The sequence below is a fragment of the Lampetra fluviatilis genome, chromosome 2 (assembly GCF_964198595.1).
Source record: "Lampetra fluviatilis chromosome 2, kcLamFluv1.1, whole genome shotgun sequence".
NCBI classification, from domain to species: Eukaryota; Metazoa; Chordata; class Hyperoartia; order Petromyzontiformes; family Petromyzontidae; genus Lampetra; species Lampetra fluviatilis.
Genome location: NC_136276.1, coordinates 32,602,609 through 32,620,486, shown reverse-complemented (window position 1 = coordinate 32,620,486; position 17,878 = coordinate 32,602,609). Strand labels below are relative to the sequence as shown.

Here is a 17,878-nt window from a genome sequence, read left to right as displayed (position 1 = left end):
GGGGGGTTCAAGGACTGGGTTAGGGGGTCTCGGTGAAGGGGTTTAGCGGGTTCAGGGACTGGGTTAGGGGGTCTTGGTGAAGGGGTTAAGGGGGGTTCAGTGACTGGGTTAGGGGGTCTTGGTGAAGTGGTTAAGGGGGTTCAGGGACTGGGTTAGGGGGTCTTGGTGAAGGGGGTTAAGGGGGTTCAGGGACGGGGTTAGGGGGTCTTGGTGAAGGGGGTTAAGGGGGGTTCAGGGACTGGGTTAGGGGGTCTTGGTGAAGGGGGTTAAGGGGGGTTCAGGGACTGGGTTATGGGGTCTTGGTGAAGCGGTTTTAGGGGGTTCAGTGACTGGGTTAGGGGGTCTTGGTGAAGGGGTTAAGGGGACTGGGTTAGGGGGGAGTTCAGGGACTGGGTTAGGGGGTCTTGGTAAAGGGGTTAAGGGGGTTCAGGGACTGGGTTAGGGGGGTCTTGGTGAAGGGGTTCAGGGACTGGGTTAGGGGGTCTTGGTGAAGGGGGTTAAGGGGGTTCAGAGACTGGGTTAGGGGGTCTTGGTGAAGGGGTTAAGGGGACTGGGTTAGGGGGTTTCGGGGAAGGGGTTAATGGGGCTCAGGGACTGGGTTAGGGGGTCTTGGTGAAGGGGTTCAGGGACTGGGTTAGGGGGTCTTGGTGAAGGGGGTTAAGGGGGTTCAGAGACTGGGTTAGGGGGTCTTGGTGAAGGGGTTAAGGGGACTGGGTTAGGGGGTTTCGGGGAAGGGGTTAATGGGGCTCAGGGACTGGGTTAGGGGGTCTTGGTGAAGGGGTTCAGGGCCTGGGTTAGGGGGCCTTGGTGAAGGGGTTAGGGGGGTCTTGGTGAAGGGTTTTAGGGGGTTCAGGGACTGGGTTAGGGGGTCTTGGTAAAGGGGGTTAGGGGGTCTGCTCACCGTGTAGTCGCAGGGTCCTGGGCTTGAGAATCTGGGCCGAGGTCTCCTCGCTGGGCCGGGGTCCGGGGTTGGTGACCGGCGTCTGCCGCGTGAGTCTCTCTCCCTCCCCCCTGGCCTCTCTCCCTCACGCGTCTCTCCTCCTGTGCTTGTCCACCCTCTTCTATTTCACCTCTCGCCTTGTCCGTCTGCCGCTCTCGCGTTTCTCCTCCCCTCCGCTCTCTCTCCCTTTTACCTCTCCCCTCCGCTCTCCCCCTTTTGATTTCCCAGCGCGGATAGGCACGGCCCGTGCCCCCCCCCCCCGCCCGCCCCCCCCCGTCCTGGCCCCCACCCCCACTCGCTCGCAGTGACTCGTGACGGCGAAGCTCAGCCAATCGCAGGCCGAGTTACGGCGCGTCGCGCGCTCGCTTCAGCCAATCGCGTTACGGGAAACGGATTAAGGGGAGGGGGGGTGGGGCGTGAGGGGCGTGAGAGAGGCGGGCGGTCGCGGTTGGAATTCCAGAGGTCGTCCTGGTTAATGATGCGATGTTGTAAGTTGATGGATTGGATGTTTTTGTTTGCATTTGTGTTTAGCTGGTAAGGAAAAAAGTAAATGCAACCTTAAGCTGATTTACAACAATGACCCACGGAGGGCCTTGCTGATAAAATAAAAGCAAGTGACAGCGAATGAAGCATAAAATTCCGTTCGATGAAAGCATCATTAAAGTCGTACACCATTTCAGTAACACTGAAATAAAACACCAAATAGTGCGGGGTTTGCCAATGCGGAGGTGTGTTGACGATATTTCCACGCTGTATGCTTAACAGTAGACGTTAAATAGCCCCTGGATGTCATTCGAAACGAGAAAGCCATTGTGTGCTGATATAACATGAAGATATTGTACCTGCAAATTATTACATTTTGACTGTTATATGTACGGAAAACGGTAATCATCGCCCCCTACTGGCAGAGTAAAACATATTCCTGCGGAGGGAGCTGGTAGGAACGTTGGGTTGCTCGGTCAATGGCCAGGGTCAACGGCGGCGTGGTGTATTCCGCAAATATGGCCGACTGTGAGGGCGGGCACAAGCCGGTGTGAGTAGGTAAAAGGTTGAGTTTTATAAGGGCACCACGGGGTGACCAGCCACTCCCCACCCAGCCCCACCCCTCCCACCCCCCACCCAGCCCCACCCAGCCCCTCTCCACCCAGCCCCTCCCCACCCAGCCCCTTCCCACCCTCCCCACCCAGCCCCTCCCCACCCTCCCCTCTCCACCCAGCCCCACCCCTCCCATTTTTGGATGCACGACGGACGGACACAATAATCCCCTGTGGGCTGGTGTAACCAGGAGGTTCCTACCAGTATAATAATGTGTTGTGATGATTAAGAGTCGCAAAACCCGTTGATCTGCAACGAAAAATAAGAGACAACTGTGATTTTAACTCTTCTCAAAATCCTGTACTCGGAGCACTAAACGTAATCTTTTAAAAGTACTAAAATATGTATTGTGGGGGGTTTAAACAAACTCTAGGATTTCAATAACATTCTGTCGAACGAATGATAATCGGCACGCAAATTGAACAGTTAGAGTGATTTTAAATAAACCATGTCAGTCTTGACCATTGAGGACATCACTTGAAGAGGTATGCATATATTATTTTGTAGTAGTAGTATGATTATAGAAGTGAACGTTGCTTCGTTATCCGAACGGGGATCTCTTACATCGATTCACGTTCAATTGGGTAACAACATAATCAGAAAACGCACCTGGATTTTCACGTAAAATGTATTTATTTACGCATTACATCAGCTGCAACCTCGCACCTCCGATGTAGCACGGTTGGCTACGTACGGTGCGAAAGAAGTTCAACGTACACGCATCAACACAAACCTCTGGACCGGCTTCTATATATCCAGTGTCTTGACAGCAAAGTCCTGCCTGCTTAAATGCTGGTGACCTGCCAGTCCTGAGCCTCCTCGAAGTTGACTCACCCTTAAACGAATACTGAGTGCAGAGCATTTGCCCAAGAGACTGTGTTGGCCATACGGGTGATATTTGTCTCTGATGTATGTACTACAAGGCCGTAGGCATGGAGTCAACATTGGGGGGGACCAAATCTTCCAGGGTGTCTGGGGGTCCCAACCCAGAAAAAAATCTAAATTTGAAAACGAATTTCCTGCCTAAAATATTTTTAAAAATCACTAACACGTGGGATGCACTTTTATTTATTTTTTACAATAATGTCGAATAGTGTATTGTATTACATTGCTCTGTTTTAACTTTTTTTTTACCATTTCTTGTTTCATTGTATGTAATGGCAGAGATTAGGGATCAATAAAGTACAACCATAACCACAATCATATAAACAGAAATCTATGCATTGATTTATATGAAGACAAGTCCAGATATTGTGGCCAAGGTTTAGCAAATTGTTGTTTTTATTTACATAGCAATTATTTTTTATAGCATAATATTGGGGGGGACATTTTGAGCATATTTGAATATTGGGGGCGACGTGGGGATGTGTGTCCCCCAATATATATATCATAATTACGGCCTTGATGTACTACGTATGTTGAACCTCTTTCGCACCGTACGTAGCCGACCGTGCGAATCGGCGCTGCGAATGTGTGTAAATGTGATATATGTGTGATGTATGTGTGAGAGATTTATATTTGGGTGCATGATTCTATTATACACGAGCCTGTTGCCCGTCCAAGGACGGGTATATTGCAGTACATCTGAAACTTGCAAGCGAAAAGCAGACCGCGACGTGATATTCATTGCGTCCATTCGTGTGCAATTTGTAAGGGCGCGGTGACACAGACTTATTTCATTTAAAGGTTATAATCCCTCGTTCATCATGACGTCCTTTTTACTTCGATGTCTCAACAGCGTTACGGAGATCGCGTGACGTGAGGGTTCTGCCTTTGTAGTGAGGGTTGTAAGTTGACGCTGAGGAGGGGGGAGGAGGCGCCTCGCCCCCCCATGTGGAGTGACGTCACCCGCTAATTATTATTAATGGTAAGGGGGGGGGGGGTGTCCATTTGGAGGACGCCACCTGTTCAGGATTATTAATGGAGGGGGGGTTCTCCATGCGGAGTAACGTCACCCGCTCATGATTATTAATGAGGGGGGGGGGTGCATGTGGAGAACGTAACCTGTTCATGATTATTAATGAGGGGGGCTGGTCGACGTGGAGTGACGTCACGTGCGGGACACACAGACATTCTTGGCCCATTATCGTAGTGAATGCGGTGCGTTTCTGCGCGCGGTGTCGCTTGTGTCTGGTGTGGTGTCACACTGATGCTCGGCGTGACAGTGAAGCCAGAACAACACTCACTCTGTGCAGTAGATTCTTCATCGATAATTCCCTCCTCGATGGCGTCCAGCCACCTCTGACCCGGCAGCATCTCCCTCAGGCTCGGCCACGTTGCAGAGCTGACATTTCCGTGGCCGGGAGAGGAAGCGGCTTGAGGCGGAGTGTGTGCCCTCTCGACCAAGTGACGCCGAGGCCTCTCGCTCGGCAGGGTTGGTGGGGCGGTCAGCCATGTCTGGATCGGTCAGATGTGGTGGTGGTGGTGGTAGGGCGTCACACGCACTCGACTTCACCAGCCAGTTTGAGGAGAAATTCTCGCCCCGCGCCGTATGGAACATTCCGGTTGGTACCACAAAAGGGCGCGTGAGGTTGTAGGCAAGCCCAAGGCCCTCCATAATAATACTTTCATTTTATATAGCGGCGTCATTCACGCCGACAGCATCCCACGACGCTGCACATTAATGATATACAATGACCAAATGCCATATACGCGGTTGGCTACGTACGGCGCGAAAGAAGCCCAAAACACACACATACATACCAAGTTCCGAGCAGCATCACAAATGGATAAACAAATTAAGAAATGGCACCGAAAAGAAAAGCAGAAACAAAAAACAATAACAAAGAAATTAGGTCACATCTCATTCTTAACTTCACAGCAGCAGAGGTCGTGGCGTCGTCTCGGAGTAGCAGATGCATCTGCGAGCGAGCGAGTGACGTTCGCCTTTGATAAGCAGCGTGGCCATCTGTGACGCCAACACCGCGTCACCGTAATAGACACGTGGGGTCTGTGACGTGCGTTGGGGGGAGGGGGGGTAGAGGCGGGAGGGGGCCGGGCGTCATGCGCGTCACGTGCAGTGACGATTCCCGTTCAGGGTCATCAACGCCAGTGACGATTATCTGAACCAGTTCTGGGCATCCACTAGGTCGATTCAGATTAAAATAAGTGCCTAGTGCGATATGTAAACCTCGCGACTAGGGAGACCAAAACGACCTGGCGTGGTGTTGGTCATGTACCCCCTCGTGTGCCGTGCCAGCCTTCATAGTGCTCGATTAAAACACTTGCCCTGTAACAGTCTGTTAAGGCTGTACTGATAATATTTGTCTTTGTGTGTGTGATTACCTGTAACTTGGCACCCCAGCATATTTAACTATTATTCCTTGTGAAGAAATATTCTGTCAATCCTCTCCTTTGAACATCCTCCTAAAAATCACCAAATCTCAAACGCCTCCTTCCAGGCCGTGAGATTTCCACATTCGTATGGCCAAGGTCTCACTCCAGGGTTTCTCGACGATGTATCACAGTTTAGGTCTAGTTCCCGCGGTTTTCCTTGCTTCATTCCACAAAGTGGAAAGCACTTTGTGGAATGAAGCAGGCACGCGAAACCGGGTCAACCTAGCAGCGGTCACTCCATCGTGCACTTTCAGATGCACTTCTGCGGCTGTCTGGAACGCTCTTCCTTCCGATAACAGGAAGCCACTGGCGTTGTGCACTTATATATCGAGACTAAAAACGAATTTCTTTAAAACTGCTTTTTTGTGTTTAGCTCGTTGTCCTCCCCCCACATATCCAATGAGCACGGTTGACTGTGTACGGTACGAAAGAAGTTCAACATACAGTACATACATTGCTGTACTTTATTAACACATTCCTGCGGAGGGAGCTGGTAGGAACGTTGGATTGCTCGGTCAAGGGCCAGGGTCAACGGCTGCGTGGTGTATTCCGCAAATATGCCTGACTGTGAGGGCGGGCACAAGCCGGCGTGAGTAGGTTAAACGTTGAGTTTTATAAGGGCACCACGGGGTGACCAGCCCCTCCCCACCCAGCTCCACCCCTCCCACCCCCCACCCAGCCCCACCCTCCCCACCCAACCCCTCCCCACCCTCCCCACCCAGCCCCTCCCCACCCTCCCCACCCAGCCCCTCCCCACCCTCCCAACCCAGCTCCTCCCCACCCTCCCCACCCAGCCCCTCCCCACCCTCCCCACCCAGCCCCTCCCCACCCTCCCCACCCAGCCCCTCCCCACCCTCCCCACCCAGCTCCTCCCCACCCTCCCCACCCAGCCCCTCCCCACCCTCCCCTCCCCACCCAGCCCCTCCCCACCCTCCCCTCTCCACCCAGCCCCACCCCTCCCATTTTTTGATGCACGACGGACGGACACAACAATCCCCTGTGGGCTGGTGGAACCAGGAGGTTCCTACCTGTTAATTTTTTTCACCCAGGTCCCCTCTTGCAATCTGACTTCAGAGCCTTTAGCGCCCCCTGCCGGGCACAATAGAAACTCGAGGCTGTGCTCCACGCAGTGACACGGTGGCTGATGTTGATGCAGAGCAACACGTTGACACTGACGCACATTGACACTGATACGTATGTACTAATACCGTGATATATGGACACGTATGCAACGTGACACTAACTCAAGCACAGTGACAGACACGCATTGCGATAGTGCGACACTCACACAGTGACACGAAACACACACACATAGCGATCAAGTGACACGGTAACATTGAGGCAGTGACACTGACACACGGTGAGACGGACACAAACTGAAAACGAAAGTGACACTCACATTGACACTGACACACTCATGGTGACTTTGACACTGAGCAGTGACACGCCGAGTGGTTCTGTCGGTGTCATACCAACATCACCCGTTGACAGTGAACAAACAGTGACGATAACACGCGGTCACACCGACACTATCACACGTAGTGATAGCCTCACTGACGTAAAGTTACGACATCGATACTGGCAATGACACAGTGACGGGCAAACATTGTGATGCTAAAAACGATCAACATTTTTATTCTACCAGGCGAGGCCCACTGAGCTATACGGCTCTTTTTCAGAAACGACCTGGCCACAAACGATAGCTTAACGAAGTGGCTTACGTTTCGATTTAAAGCTTTCGTGACTGCAGGGATTCATCTTCTTGGTTCTTTCGGTAAAGTCACGTAGAAGGGAAATAATAAAATAATCAAAATAAAACATAATAAAAGTATTCTCACGACGTTTCGGCTACAACGCAAGCAGCCATCCTCGGGTGAAGAATGATGGTGGTGTTTCATTCTTCACCTGAGGATGGCTGCTTTCATTGTAGCCGAAACGTCGTGGGAAATATTTTATTATTTTTATTGTATTATTTTATTATTTACCTTCCACGTGACTTTACCGAAAGAACCAAGAAGAAGTGGCTTACGACCACGTGGACATTTATAGCAGCCAAACATGTACTCTACACGTATGTTTCTCAATGTGGACGAAAAAAACCATAGGACCCGGAGAAAAATCCACGTGACCACGGGGAGAGAGAGACACGCAAACTCCAAATATACAGCGGGCGTCGGGGTCGAACCCACGACCTTCTTGTAATGCCAAACGAGGCGGTTAACATGGAGCCACTGACGGCAACACCCCGTGACACTGGCACAATGACACGCAGTGACACACGCAGTGACACACTGATAATTACACTGGCAAGGCACACCGATGTCCATTGACATTCACGAGTCGTGGCAATGACAAATTGACCCCGGTAATGGTGGCTAGGGCCTTATTCCCACCGGCCACTCTCTGCCATCATCTCTGCCCCAGTCCCAGGGTATGACCACGACCGCCCTGGGTCTGGAATCTAACCCTAACCCGCGTCCCTAGGGCCCAATCAAGGTGGGAGAGGGCAGCAGCGTGGCAAGGAAAGAGGGTGAAGGGGCACGGGCCGTGAATGGGATGCAGAGAGAATGGGGCCCACAGATGACCCCTCATCTCTGGGGGTCACGGATCCCCGTGCCCTAACGCGGCCTCGCCTGTGACCCTGAGGTGCTCACTGAAAGCGACTCGCGTCCTTAGTGACGAGTAAGGCGACGTGAGATTAAGGGGGGGGGCGGTTTTGGTGGGGGGGGGAGGTTCCCCCCCTGTTCCCCTCCGCTTTACAGCGAGGCCACGGTTTCCATGGCGACCATTTGGCTAATGGACTCGCCTAATCCCCCCCGTCTCGGGTGTCGCTCGCTTCCATCGCCTCCTCCTCCTCCTCTTCCTGCTCCCGCCTCGGCGCCGCATCCTCTCTCTCGCCACTCTCCCTTCTCCACTCTCTCTCCACTCTCTCTACAGCTCCTTCCACGCCTCCTCCCTCAAGTCCCCCCTCCTCCTCCTGCCCCAACCCCCTTGTCTCCCACCCCTCCCCTCCCCCTCCTCCTCCTCGCCCACCCCTCATAGGGGCAATGATAAGTAGATTGACACCGTCGCTATGGTAACAGACAGATCGCTGTTCGCGTCGCGAGAGGAGAGGAGGACCCGGCTGGGTGGGCGGGGGGGGGGGTGCTGGAGGAGAGAGGGGTGCAGCAGCGGGCGGGGTGGAGGGCAATCACTCTCTAATTTGCCGTGCCTAATACGGCCCCCCCGTGGTCGCTATGGACACACGACCCCTCTCTACCCCCCCCCCCCCAGTAGAGGAACGCCCCCCCCCCACCCCCCCCCGTGCCCCCCGCGTGGCAGATGAAGCGAGGCACTGGTGTCGCCAGCGCCCATTCGGAGGGGAGGAACGAACGAATACCAATCGAATGGAAATTAAGCTCAGAGTCCACTCCCCCCCCACACACCCAACACGCGCAAGGAGGGCAATAGTGGCGTGGAACTCAGCAGCTGCGCCACGCGATGCCAACGCGTGCTGATGTAGGGAGCACGGAGTTGGCAAGCTTGCTATTCCCCGTGCCACCCCCTGTGTGCCCGTGTCTCTCGTGACCCCCTGTCGCCTCGTGCTCTCATGCCCCACGTGTCCCCATGTCACTCTCGTCCCTCGTGTTCCCATTTCTCTCTTGTCTCCTTTTGCCCCCCCCCCCCCGTGTCCCCATGTCCCCATGTCCCTCGGTGCGTGAGGCTGTGGCTCACGGATCTTTGAGTTTCCGGGAGCAATCGGACCACAACATATCTGACCCCTGTCACCGAATCCTGGTGAGCTGGACGCTAAACTCCCTCGCTACCCCGAACCCAGGACTCTGACCCAGGAGCACTCATCACGGACACAAACCCCTGATTTCTGTTACCTCGGATCGCGTCCTACGTGAGATTCGTGAACACCGGACCCTGTACCCCCGGACCCTTGACTGTGAAGCCCGAACCCTGGACTCTGGTTACTGAACTCCAGATTTGAAGCTTTCGTGACTGCAAGGATTCATATTCTTGGGTTTTTCGGTAAAGTCACGCACCTACGTGACTTTACCGAACTGAACTCCAGTTTTCCGACCCCTGTTCAGGAACTCTGCTCAGCGAATCCCTATAAACCTGACCTCAGGATCCGATTTCCGGACTCTGAATACCTGACCGTGAACCTACTCCACGGACACTGTGCCCGGGGTGAGGGGGGGGGAGGTCCCTGAACTCTGTGCCAATGACCCAGCACTTTGATTCTTGGACCCATGAATGACCCCGGTTCCCAAAGCTTGGCCACCGCACGCGGGCCCTCCTCGGTCCCTACCACCTGGCGCTCGCAGGGCCGAGCCGCGCCGCGCATTGGAATGAGCGGCGCCTCCTCCTCCTCCTCCCTTCGCGGCAGCAGCAGCGGCAGCGGCGCCTGATTGATCGCGCGCGCGTGCGTGCGGGATCGAGCAGGGGAGGGAGGGAGGGAGGGCGATCTTCCCCCCCCCCTCACCCTACCCATCCCCTCCTCAATGGGGCCCCGTGCACCCCTGTATCCACCCGCCCACCCCACCTCCTTGCGCTATCCGGAGACAATGTGTGCCCCCCACACACACCCCTACCCTCCACCACACCCCCCCGACCCACCATGTTTATCCTCCTCCTCCTCCGTGGCCACTCGTGCACCGCTCGCTGCGCATCCCTCGCCCCGTGGTGCCCCGTAGAGGTTCCCGGATCCGTGGGACCAGAGCCTCGACTCGCTCTATTCTTTTTTTGGGGGGGGGGGGGGGGGGGGTTAGGGGTAGTTGGATAGAGGGGTGGGGGAGAGGGGGGGGCAGCGATGGAAACTGGCAGGGGGAGATGTTCTCCGCATCTCCACGCGGAGTCAATGCAGGCCGCGCTGAGAGTTCCCTCTGCACGTGCGTGGATAAGCAGCAGCACACACACACACAAATACACAGCCAACACACACAGCATACAGACACACCATATCATAAACAGTGTGCACGTAGCTTATAGAAACAACGCTCAAGCACAAAGATAAAAGATCCCCCATATAGCCTTAACAGACTGTAGGGGCAAGTGCTGTTAGCGAGCACCTATGAAGGCCGGAACAGTACACAAGGGGGTGGGTGGCCAGCACCACGCCCGACCGCCTTTGTCTCCCTAGCGGCGATGTTTACACACCGCACCAGGTACTCATTTGAGGCTGAGTCGACCTAGGGGAGGCCCGGGACCGGTTCAGATAATTGTCACTGGTGTTGGCCGTGAGCGGGAATCGAACCCGTGTCGTCGGGTTTATAGCGCAGCGCACTAACCGCTACACTATCCCCCCCCCACACACACACACCACATAACAGTATCCACATGGTGTCTATAAACAACGATTGTACACACGGCACGCACATAGAACACACACAGCCTGCACAAGTCATACGCTGAGGTGTACCATACACACTACACCCTGCACATTGCATACACACAGCCTACATACGTTATACGCCACAGTATATCGATGTAACACACTCACTGCTTGCACATAGCTGACACCCTACACACACAGCACCCACGTAGCACACAGAACAAACCTTACACAAATACCCCACTTGCAATTGCCTTCGACATATATCCTCGTCTGTTTACATATCACTACATAGTCACAATATATCTGTAAAATGTTTCTGTAACTTAATGTGTAATTGTACGATGATCGGTATAAACATTATCTGCCCAAGCCAACGCTCATGCTGCAGGGGACGTGTGATTTAACGTTGATTTATGTTTGCGTAATATTTTATATTTTTTTATTCGGCACAGCAGTTGTTTGTGCTCCGATTGATATTTGCTTTATTGCTGTACTTTATCTTATTTGCTTTCGTCATTTTGGTGACCCAAGTAACTGTTGCAAATGCGACGACTCGATGCCATTGCCTTCTTGAGTTTTCACCTGGTAAAACAATTTCAGCTTGAACTCACTCATTCACACATCGTCTCACTCAGACACTTGTTCAACCACTCACCCACCATCTCACTCACCATCTCGCTCACTCACCCACTCACCTAATCACCCACCCACGTACCCTACCTACCCACTCACTCTTACAAAATAGACTCATCCTAGTTTATAAATGTCTCACCTGGTTAAACAAAATCAACGGGACTTGGGACGACCGCTGGTTTGCATGATAAGTGAGACCCCGACGATGTACAGGACGGTCCAGATGTCTTGTGACCCCTAATTAATTGACCCCTGATTTTTTTATTATTGTATATATATATTTTTTATGTTTACCTACGTGACTTTACCGAAAAAAACCTAAGAGTATGACCCCTGATAAGTATTTCCTTTGCATATTCATTTATGTTTTAAATAAACCTTACTTTAAAAAAATAAGTTTTAGAGAATTAAATGGGAGAGGGGGGGGGTGATCACAAGACATCTGGAGCAGGAGAGTAGAGCTTGAATCACCATGTTACCTGTGTGTGGGAATGCCCGCATAACAAAGAGCTGAATAGCGTCAGTGGTGTGTCCCCTGTTATTCACAAAGGTGTGCCACCGTCAGTTGACCACCAGGTCACCCGGGATACGCCCGATCTCGCCACAACTCGGAAGCTAAAACAGGACTTTTGATCCTGGATAAATGGGTAACCATTATGGGCAAATGCCAAGTACTGCAGACTTTGTGGGCAACATCCATTGCAGCAGAATCCATTGTCGTTCTGCACCTCTTTGCTTCCAACGTCTATCCTCGTCGCCTTCGCCAATCAGCACTGAGCAGCGTGGTGAAGTATGGTCAAGTATCCCTGGGTGCCACGCTAGGCATGGGGGAGGGCGTCATCCAGTAGTGGATGGACACATCGGGTTGGCACACGTGGATCGTCAGCCACGTGCAGGGTCGTGCGTGCGGTGGGTGGCTTCGTTTTGGAGCAGCAGTTCAATTAGATCGCGATCTAGATCTAACACAAAAACGTTTACTATGAATAATATTGTTCGCGAAAGCCTACGTGTTAAACTGAGTTTAATTAATAGTTCATCGCCTGCCACTTGAAATTGGATGTCCCTGGGCTTTACTGCAACCAGCAACGTGATGTGCGCTTTCCGTGGTCATTTCAAATGAGCTGCGAGGCGCCTGGTGTGGTGAGATGCTGAGTTTCGGGTCGGAGCCTACAGGTGAAGCAGCTCACGGGTGAGCATTCAGGTGAGCGTTGTATGGGGGGGGGGAGGAGGGCGGAGGGGGGGGCAAAGGATGGTTCCGCCCGGCCCTTTTCAGCACCAAGGACAGCGGCTGAAAAACGGTCGTGGAGACGCGCGCGCCAATTTTGCAGCAGACTTCAAAGAGGGTCGTGCCAAAGAGGGCACTTGCGTGCGATCAGTGCGCATTCGTGATGGACTGGAGTCATGAGAGTGCGCGGTAACAAGTGTTCAGACTCGCCATGCCAGAGGCAGGGTCATACACACAGCCTGGGTCTCACATACACACAACCCGTGTCTCACACACACACACAGCCTGGGTCTCACATACACACAGCCCGAGTCTCACACACACAGACAGCCCGTGTCTCACACACACACAGCCCGGGTCTCACACACACACACAGCCCGGGTCTCACACACACACAGCCCGTGTCTCACACACACACAGCCCGGGTCTCACACACACACAGCCAGAGACACACACACACAGCCCGTGTCTCACACACACACAGTCCGTGTCTCACACACACACAGCCAGAGACACGCACAAACACACAGCCCGAGTCTCACACACACACAGCCCAGCCCGGGTCTCACACACACACAGTCAGAAACACACACACACAGCCCGTGTCTCACACACACACAGCCCGTGTCTCACACACACACAGCCGGTGTCTCACACACACACACAGCCCGTGTCACACACACACAAACAGCCTGTGTCTCACACACACACACACAGCCCGTGTCTCACACACACACACAGCCCGTGTCTCACTCACACACACAGTCCGTGTCTCACACACACACACAGCCCGTGTCTCACTCACACACACAGTCCGTGTCTCACACACACAGCCCGTGTCTCACTCACACACAGCCCGTGTCTCACACACACACACAGCCCGTGTCTCACACACACACAAAGCCCGTGTCTCACACACACACAGCCCGTGTCTCACACACACACACAGCCCGAGTCTCACACACACACAGCCCGTGTCTCACACACCCACAGCCCGTGTCTCACACACACACAAAGCCCGTGTCTCACTCACACACAGCCCGTGTCTCACACACACACACAGCCCGTGTCTCACACACACACACAGCCCGTGTCTCACACACACACACAGCCCGTGTCTCACACACACACAGCCCGTGTCTCACACACACACAGCCCGTGTCTCAAACACACACAGCCCGTGTCTCACACACACACACAGCCCGTGTCTCACTCACACACAGCCCGAGTCTCACACACACACAGCCCGAGTCTCACACACACACAGCTCGAGTCTCACACACACACACAGCCCGTGTCTCACACACACACAGCCCGTGTCTCACTCACACACAGCCCGTGTCTCACACACACACAGCCTGGGTCTCACACACACACACAGCCCGAGTCTCACACACACACAGCCCGTGTCTCACACACACACAGCCCGTGTCTCACACACACACAGCCCGTGTCTCACACACACACAGCCCGTGTCTCACACACACACACAGCCCGTGTCTCACACACACACACAGCCCGTGTCTCACACACACACAGCCCGTGTCTCACACACACACACAGCTCGAGTCTCACTCAAACACAGCCCGTGTCTCACACACACACACAGCCCGTGTCTCACACACACACACAGCCAGTGTCTCACTCACACACAGCCCGTGTCTCACTCACACACAGCCCGAGTCTCACACACACACACACAGCCCGTGTCTCACACACACACAGCCCGTGTCTCACACACACACAGCCCGGGTCTCACACACACACACAGCCCGTGTCTCACACACACACACACAGCCCGTGTCTCGCACACACACAGCCCGTGTCTCACACACACACACACACACAGCCCGTGTCTCACTCACACACAGCCCGTATCTCACACACACACACACACAGCCCGTGTCTCACTCACACACAGCCCGTGTCTCACACACACACAGTCCGTGTCTCACACACAGACAGCTCGAGTCTCACACACACACAGCCCGTGTCTCACACACACACAGCCCGAGTCTCACACACACACAGCTCGAGTCTCACACACACACAGCCAGAGACACGCACACACACACAGCCCGAGTCTCACTCACACACAGCCCGTGTCTCACACACACACAGCCCGTGCCTCACACACACACAGTCCGTGTCTCACACACACACAGCTCGAGTCTCACACACACACAGTCCGAGTCTCACACACACACACAGCCCGTGTCTCACACACACACAGCCAGAGACACGCACACACACACAGCCGAGTCTCACTCACACATAGCCCGTGTCTCACACACACACACAGCCCGTGTCTCACACACACACAGTCCGTGTCTAACACACACACAGCTCGAGTCTCACACACACACAGCCCGAGTCTCACACACACACACACAGCCCGTGTCTCACACACACACAGCCAGAGACACGCACACACACACAGCCCGTGTCTCACTCACACACAGCCCGTGGCTCACACACACACACAGCCCGTGTCTCACACACACACAGCCCGTGTCTCACACACACACAGCTCGAGTCTCACACACACACAGCCCGTGTCTCACACACACACACAGCCCGTGTCTCACACACACACAGCCCGGGTCTCAAACACACACACAGCCCGTGTCTCACACACACACAGCCCGGGTCTCACACACACACAGCCCGTGTCTCATACACACACAACCCGTGTCTCACACACACACAACCCGTGTCTTACACACACACAGCCCGTGTCTCACACACACACAGCCCGAGTCTCACACACACACAGCCCGTGTCTCACACACACACAGCCCGTGTCTCACACACACACACAGCCCGAGACTCACGCACACACAGCCCGTGTCTCACACACACACACACAGCCCGTGTCTCACACACACACAGCCCGGGCTTCACACACACACAGCCCGTGTCTCACACACACACACACAGCCCGTGTCTCACACACACACACACAGCCCGCGTCTCACACACACACACAGCCCGAGACTCACACATACACAGCCCGTCTCTCACGCACACACACAGCCCGAGACTCACATACACACAGCCCGTGTCTCACACACACACACAGCCCGGGTCTCACACACACAGCCCGTGTCTCACACACACACACAGCCCGAGACTCACGCACACACAGCCCGTGTCTCACACACACACACACAGCCCGTGTCTCACACACACACAGCCCGGGCTTCACACACACACAGCCCGTGTCTCACACACACACACAGCCCGTGTCTCACACACACACACACAGCCCGCGTCTCACACACACACACAGCCCGAGACTCACACATACACAGCCCGTCTCTCACGCACACACACAGCCCGAGACTCACATACACACAGCCCGTGTCTCACACACACACACAGCCCGGGTCTCACACACACAGCCCGTGTCTCACACACACACACAGCCCGAGACTCGCACACACACAGCCCGTGTCTCACACACACACAGCCCGTGTCTCACACACACACACAGCCCGTGTCACATACACACACAGCCCGTGTCACACACACACACACAGCCCGTGTCTCACACACACACAGCCCGAGACTCACACACACACACAGCCCGTGTCTCACACACACACAGCCCGTGTGTCACACACACACAGCCCGTGTCTCACACACACACACAGCCCGTGTCTCACACACACACACAGCCCGTGTCTCACACACACACACAGCTCGTGTCTCACACACACACACACAGCCCGTGTCTCACACACACACACAGCTCGTGTCTCACACACACACACACAGCCCGTGTCTCACACACACACACAGCCCGTGTCTCACACACACACACAGCCCGTATCTTACACACACACAGCCCGTGTCTCACACACACACACAGCCCGTGTCACACACACACAGCCCGTGTCTCACACACACACACAGCCCGTGTCTCACACACACAGCCCGTGTCTCACACACACACACAGCCCGTGTCTCACACACACACACACAGCTCGTGTCTCACACACACACAGCCCGGGTCTCACACACACACAGCCCGCATCTTACACACACACAGCCCGTGTCTCACACACACACACACACAGCCCGTGTCTCACACACACACACACAGCTCGTGTCTCACACACACACACACAGCTCGTGTCTCACACACACACAGCCCGGGTCTCACACACACACAGCCCGTGTCTCACACACACACACAGCCCGTGTCTCACACACACAAACAGCCCGTGTCTCACACACACACACAGCCCGTGTCTCACACACACACAGCCCGTATCTTACACACACACACAGCCCGTGTCTCACACACACACACAGCCCGTGTCTCACACACACACACAGCCCGTATCTTACACACACACAGCCCGTGTCTCACACACACACACACAGCCCGTGTCTCACACACACACAGAGCCTGTGTCTCACACACACACAGCTCGCGTCTCACACACACACACACAGCTCGTGTCTCACACACACACACACAGCCCGTGTCTCACACACACACACAGCCCGTGTCACACACACACAGCCCGTGTCTCACACACACACACAGCCCGTGTCTCACACACACACACAGCCCGTGTCTCACACACACACAGCCCGTGTCTCACACACACACACACAGCCCGTGTCTCACACACACACAGAGCCTGTGTCTCACACACACACAGCTCGCGTCTCACACACACACACACAGCTCGTGTCTCACACACACACACACAGCCCGTGTCTCACACACACACACAGCCCGTGTCACACACACACAGCCCGTGTCTCACACACACACACAGCCCGTGTCTCACACACACACACAGCCCGTGTCTCACACACACACAGCCCGTGTCTCACACACACACACAGCTCGTGTCTCACACACACACACACAGCCCGTGTCTCACACACACACACAGCCCGTGTCACACACACACAGCCCGTGTCTCACACACACACACAGCCCGTGTCTCACACACACACACAGCCCGTGTCTCACACACACACAGCCCGTGTCTCACACACACACACACAGCCCGTGTCTCACACACACACAGAGCCTGTGTCTCACACACACACACAGCTCGCGTCTCACACACACACACACAGCTCGTGTCTCACACACACACACACAGCCCGTGTCTCACACACACACACAGCCCGTGTCACACACACACAGCCCGTGTCTCACACACACACACAGCCCGTGTCTCACACACACACACAGCCCGTGTCTCACACACACACAGCCCGTGTCTCACACACACACACAGCCCGTGTCTCACACACACACACAGCCCGTGTCTCACACACACACAGCCCGTGT

At 54.5% G+C, this 17,878-nt stretch overlaps 1 protein-coding gene across 5 annotated transcripts in view; it reads right to left on the bottom strand.

The window, feature by feature from the left end:
- DTNB (dystrobrevin beta) overlaps positions 1 to 1,170 on the bottom strand; it is a 66,335-nt gene extending 65,165 nt beyond the window's left edge. For 3 of the 5 annotated variants that reach the window (XM_078874314.1, XM_078874316.1, XM_078874315.1), the window contains exon 1: positions 902 to 1,169. The gene's annotated coding sequence lies outside the window, so the exon portion shown is untranslated. Of the gene's footprint in view, positions 1 to 901 lie in introns of all 5 variants that reach the window. The other 2 variants (XM_078874308.1, XM_078874313.1) reach the window with 1 other exon arrangement.
- Between the last annotated feature and the right edge of the window lie 16,708 nt (positions 1,171 to 17,878).